The 6,632-nt window shown below is 40.7% G+C and overlaps 1 pseudogene; it reads left to right on the top strand.

Annotated features, from left to right (window-relative positions):
• The first annotated feature begins 5,963 nt into the window (after window positions 1-5,963).
• On the top strand, window positions 5,964-6,082 carry LOC134944518 (5S ribosomal RNA; annotated as a pseudogene).
• Window positions 6,083-6,632: the final 550 nt, after the last annotated feature.

Raw genomic sequence — 6,632 nt, forward strand, 5'->3', positions numbered from 1 at the left:
GGGAGGAAGGGTTAGTGTAAGGTTAATTCATTTTGTTCAAAATGTCGGTATTATGGTGGTCAGGATGCCACTATTGGTATTTTGACCATGGTATCATGTACTCAATGCCAATTAATTATCCCCACCAGACCCCGTATACAGTATTTTACAGTACTGTATATAAAGAATATACGGCACTGATGTACTTTTAAATTTAAATATACTGTGAACAAAGTAAAACATTTTTGCAGGTTAGGGGGCGCTAGGCTGAAGCTTTGCCTCAGGTGCAGAGAGACCTTGCACCAATCCTGACAAGGCTGCCAGTGGAACTGTGTCCTTTGATGCAGTCCCTGACACCGGCATGCCCCTGGCACATCCGCTGATATGCCCATCGGCACCAGTACCCCCTCCCAGCCACCACAGGACTTGCATGGATCTTCATTAATGGTTAACAAGGATGAAATGTGTCTTATCTGTTAATGGACACATTGAGCAACTTTGTCAAAAATATTCGTATAAAAGCAAGAATATTAAAAAGCCTGAAATCCAGCCGATTAAAAGCCATCTTGTTTTTTAATAATATTCAAATTAAATTTATATTGCAGTGACTCATTTTTTATTTGTCGTGTGCGTTTTGTGACTTTGTGCTAAATATATTATCTCTTACAGTTGTGCAATTTTTTAATGTTTTAGAATGTTAACATAATTAATATATGTACAGTATATACATTAAGTCAAATGTCTTCAACTTTTACAGACTTATTTTATTTTCCACATCTAAAATAAAATGATATATTTATATAATTTATTCATTTACATTGTATTCTGATTTCAATTTTAATTTTGTTAGTGTTCTCACTTTGACTACCAATATTACATTAACAATTGTAACCATGGAAAGTGTAATTTCATTACAAATTGTGCCATAACCTCAGAGGGATTAAACAGATGTTAAACTATTTTTATAAATGCAAGAAAAAACATTCTTCACACCACTTATTCATCAGGTCACTACAGTGCTCAAGGATGAAGTAGTTTATGTCCTTTGCTACCCACATATTAATCACAAAAGCAAAATACCAAGCTGCAGGTGTTAAAACATTAAAAGATCTCCTTTATTGCATCTTATTAAAAACAGCATGAAAACACGTAGCCAATATCACACTTTTGCAATGTTTGAAAATCTTGTGCAAGTGTGATATTGTTGATTTATGAGCCTGCTGTTCTTAATGATCAGACTTTTCTTTAGTATAAAAAGTGAATTGGAGGTTAGAAGGATTACCAATGAAAGGAAGTTACTTTGGGGGAGATGTACAGTACTAAGGGGTACTAAGTCCTGCATGGAGAAAAAGCAGATGGAGATAAAATTGCAGCCAATTAGCTCCTGTCATTTTTCAAACCCAGCCTGTGACAGGGCAGTTAGGAGCTGATTGGCTGGTACTTTATCGCCGTTCACTTTATCTCCATCAAAAGCTTAGTAAGTAGACCCCTAAGCCTTGGAGAGTGATAAAGTGGAAAGAAATAAAGTAGCAGAATGGAGTTTGGGATTTGGTCAGGACTAATGGTGTCCTCAATGCTGAGAAATACAAGCAGGTACTTATCCATCATGCAATACCATCAGAGAGGAGTGTGATTGGCTCCAAATGTATTCTGCAGCAGGACAACGACCCTAAACATACAGCAAATGTCATTAAGAACTATCTTCAGCGTAAAGAAGAAAAAGGTGTCCTGTAAGTGAGGATATGGCCCTGATCTCAACATCATTGAGTCTGTCTGGTATTACATGAAGAGACCAAAGGTTATGAGCATGCCTACATCCACAGAACATCTGTGGTTAGTTCTCAAAGATGTTTTGAATAAGCTCCTTGCCGAGTTCCTCCAAAAACCATGTGCAAGTGTACCAAGAAGAATTGATACTGTATTGAAGGCAAAGGGTGATCACACCAAATATTGATTTTAGATTTCTCCTTCGTTCATTAACTTTACATTTTAATTGATAAAAATTAACACTTCTATTTTTTAAAGCATTCTTACTTTGCGGCATTTTTTCTACACGAGCCTAAAATGTTTGCTCATTACTGTATATCTCCTTCAGAGTGAGCGTTATAACGTATTCTTCATTGTCTTAAATAACAAAAGACTCATTATTTCTCTTTACTATTTTTCTTATCTTTTTCATTATAATTGTTGCAGTGCTTTCCAATAGTTTATTCTGCTGCCTTTTCTTTTATAACTCAGGGAGTTAATATTCAGAATTCAAACTACTCATCAGATGAGTTTTCCAATGCATACATTACATGTCCCTTGTATGAGACAATCCACATCAGGATGTCTGTCTGTTGGTTTGTTCACAGTACAGATTTTTCGTTTTTAACCCCACAACCAATGATCTTAGGATCTAATTCAGACTTGATCGCACCAATGATCTTAGGGTCTAATTCAGACTTGATCTTAGGGTCTAATTCAGACTTGATCGCAGCAAAACCATGTGCACTGCAGGTGGGGCAGATGTAACATGTGCAGAAGAGTTCGATTTGGGTGGGGTGTGTTCAAACTGAAATTTAAATTGCAATGTAAAAATAAAGCAGCCAGTATTTACCCTGCACAGAAACATAGGAGGAATCAGGACGTGGATGCAGCCAAGCCACTGTACTGTATCTCTCATATAACAACACTCAAAATCACTGGCAGAACTTGAGAGTGGTGAGACCAGGTGAAAAAATATGCTTTGGGCCCCCTTCCATCTAGGCGCTATGCTGGCTTCATAATATGCCACACTTTAGTGTGTCCTACAGCATGATCATAAACCTGGCCCCCCTGGCCACACATTTGTGCATCATATGATCCCCAGCCTGTCCCCCTTTAAACTTTAAACCAGAGGGTGACAGGGAGAGGTAGAGGGTGATAGGAAGAGGGTGACAGGCAAAGGCAGGGGATGATGAGCATACAGAGATGGGTGAGAGGCTGAGGGTGACAGTGAGAGGGTTATGGGCAGAAACAAAGAGTTACAGGTAGGGGGTGGTGGGGAGATTCAGAACGTGATGGTCAGAGAGTGATGGGCATAGTCAGGGGATGATGAGCAGAGAGAGATGGGTGAGAGGCTGAGGGTGACAGACAGTGGGTGACAGTGAGAGCGTAATGGCCAGAGACAAAGGGTTACAGGTAGTGGGTGGTGGAGAGAGGCAGAGGGTGATGGGCACAGGGTGATGGCATAGGCAGGGGGTAATGAGCAGAGGGAGATGGGTGAAAGACAGAGGATGACAGCCAAAGGCAGAGGGTGATGAATAGAGAGTGACATACATGAAGTGTTACATACAGAATAACAATAGGGAAACAACAGTCATGTGGGAAGGTGGAGAAGAAATGGGGTGTAATCATATAATACCTGGCAAAAAGTCTCTCCAAGTAGGTGCTGAAATTCATATTGAAGTCCAGGTACATAGCAATGTTATACCTCTTTATGGATGAAGGGATATTTTAAGAATACTTAAGGTGTCCCCCTTATGGTTCTGTAGTAGCCATGGGGGGCCCTATACTTTTACAGTGCTCCAAGCAGGTCACCAGGGTTTGGGGCCGACAGCCAGAGAAGTTTGGCTAGTGGGGCCCTAACTGCACTGTAAGCTGTATAGCTGGTGGCTGGGAGTCAGGCAAGCTTCCCGGGACTCAGCTGACCATGCTTGCTGTAGAAGCAGTGGCCAGGTGTGCCACAATATAGGATCAGTCAGCAGTCACTGAGAGTCCGCTGAGTTACCCACACAGATGGTGGGTTCCTAGGATACGGGGCTAGTCCGGCCCTCCAGGACTCGGCTGACTCCCAGACTCAGCTGTCTACAGCGCGTCACCACTTGCTGCCGCAGTATACGATCAGCCGTCTCAGCTCCTCACACAGGCAGTTGGTGCTGTGGATCATCATTGATGATCCGATCAGAGGAGGGAGGCCTGTTGGGCCCCTTACTGCCCCGGGCCCAAGTGCAATGCACTGGTGGTAATTCCTCCTCTGCTCAGAAGAGAAGAATCATCATAATAGGTAAGGTGAAGGGCATGTGATTGAGGGGCTATTCAGGATTGGGAAAGTCACCTTTGACCAGCCAGTGAAGCAGATGTACTAAGACTTGGATTGTGATAAAGTGGAGAGAGATAAACTACCAACCAACCAGCTCCTGGCATTTTTCAAACACATCCTGTAACATGGCAATTAGGAGTTAATTGGCTAGTACTTTATCTCTTTCCACTTTATCATTCTCAAAGACTTAATTTATCTCCCTCTTATGTCTGATGGTCATTGATCAGTGATCAGTTTATTAAGTAATAATTGTCTCCTACTACTTGGTGTGTCTGGTGCTATGTGACTGCAGTTTCATTTATAGGCACATTGTGGATAATGGGTGGTTACTTCCAAATCTGGCCTCATGGTGGAACTCCACCTTCCAAGAATTTGGCCACGCCTACCATATAATGCAATGAGTGTGACATTCAACACAGCTTTGCTACTCAACCACATTCTTTGAGTTTAGAGAACTGGTCTAGGTTATAAGATTCATTTGATAGTATTGTCATTGGGAACCTGTTAATGTGCCGGTGCTATCACTGCTTCTTTATTAAGTTTTAATACTGTAGAATATGTTTTTATTGCTGATTGTTTGTTTTTAATGCCATTATTGAATGTTAATCTTTTCTTGCGCTATTGTATCTTTGTATGTCATGCGATTTCATAGTTCCATTCATCTCAATCACTACATCCTTAATAGAAATTAAATCTTTTTACTTTACCGTTTGATAAACATACTGCATAGGTTTGTGTGTGCTTCTCCAATGCTAGAAATGACATATATTTTCTTTAAAAATAGTAGGAGAAATAGGTTAGACCAACAATGTAGGAAGTGATCAAGCCCGGTGAACGGGTGAAACGCGTCTTCCGTTCCATACCCCACTGCCTGGGGGTGACAGCCGATTCCGGACAGCCTGAACCACGAGCCGCTCCTTCTCCAGCAGCCGCTACATCAACCCGCCGCCGCCATACACTGCCGCGACGGGACTTTGAACATTGCGTCTCTCCTCTCTTCAGCCAAAAAACAGACCACGTCTCTATAAATACATCAGTTAGACCGATCTGCATTGCGGACTTAACGAACTGCTCAAACACTGAGAACCATTGTATCCTGCATCTTCAACATGCTTGGACTTTGATACGGACATTCCGCACTCATACAGTACCCTGCCACATACCAGTGACCGATCGCCCCCCACAATTCCGGGTAATATCTGCTTAATTGCAGCATTTTTTGCACTCTTATTGGTATTCAACTTCAGATGATTATTTTATTTTATAATATTATTCATCAAAGCTGTTTTATGCAAGCACCCGCTTTACAGGCAGTCGGCACTGAGCGGCATTATACCGTTACCATTTAGGATATTGTTAAACCTTTGATGTTCAGTTATTAAACTGACATATTCCTTTGGCTGAGCAATCTATTATCATTTTTTGTATCTTTATATTTTTCTAGCATTTCTGTAGCTCTGTATACAGCGGAACATAATTAATCCCAACATATCCTGTTAGAATTGTTGATATTATTTCTTTATCTTCCCACCTGATACCATTTTGGTACAAAGGGTAATAATCTGATAGCATCAAATTGATGGTGTTGCATGGTTTAAATCAATTTAATTGTCTGCTAATTGTGTACAATTTGCTTTTTATCACATCAAGTACCCATATTATAGGTACTATCAGCATCCTGCAATCAAGCAGCCTATTGACTATTAACCATTCTTAAACCTCTACATATCAGCATTGTTCCCTTCTCTTTTTCTAACTTTTTTACTACTATTTTTCAGGACTCTCACCACTGATTCAGGGGTAATTATCCCGGTCTAACGGTGGCAGCAGATCCCCTATTTTCCTCTCCAACCTACTCTTGTTTCTTCTCCATTTTTCGTGAACTCTCATCAGTGATTCTCGAGCCCTCGATATCAAATTTTTCTACTATCATACCACACTGGTAACGCCCGAATCCTTCCGATCTTGGAAGCTAAGCAGTGTAGGGCTGGGTCAGTACTCGAGTAGGAGACTCTTGAGGAATACTCAGTTTAGTAGAAATTCCTGGACGGTTTTGCTCAGCGTCTAACACTGACAGCAGATTCATCTTGCTTATTCTATCTTTACCCATCCTATCTGTCTCCTCATCATCACTCATAAGAGAATAAAAACGCCTCATCTTTTCAGGCCTCCAGCTGTAATTTTCGCACCCAGGCAGCTCAGAACTAATATTCAGTATTTACACTGTAATTAAATTTGTTCTGTGTTCCCTTCTTTCCCCAAAAATCCCCCTTCCCCCCCCCTCCCCCCTACCCCCACCTTGATTTTTTTGACAGTATACTCTACTACTATTTTATCAATTGTTGTTAATAAAAGTTATATTTAAAATTTATATTTAATTTCTACCTATTGTTTCTTCTGAGACTTCCAAACATACAAGAGTGCACCCACAAAAGAGTCTTCTTCTCTCCCTTTTTGCATGTCTTACCACTGACTCAGGGTGCACCACCAAACTCAAGATATAATTAGAAAACATTGGTTTTCTCGTTGTATTTAATATTTTGGTCCTAACTATATCTACTAGATATATCACCATTTTCCAGTGCGGTAT

The sequence above is a fragment of the Pseudophryne corroboree genome, chromosome 1 (assembly GCF_028390025.1).
Source record: "Pseudophryne corroboree isolate aPseCor3 chromosome 1, aPseCor3.hap2, whole genome shotgun sequence".
NCBI classification, from domain to species: domain Eukaryota; kingdom Metazoa; phylum Chordata; class Amphibia; order Anura; family Myobatrachidae; genus Pseudophryne; species Pseudophryne corroboree.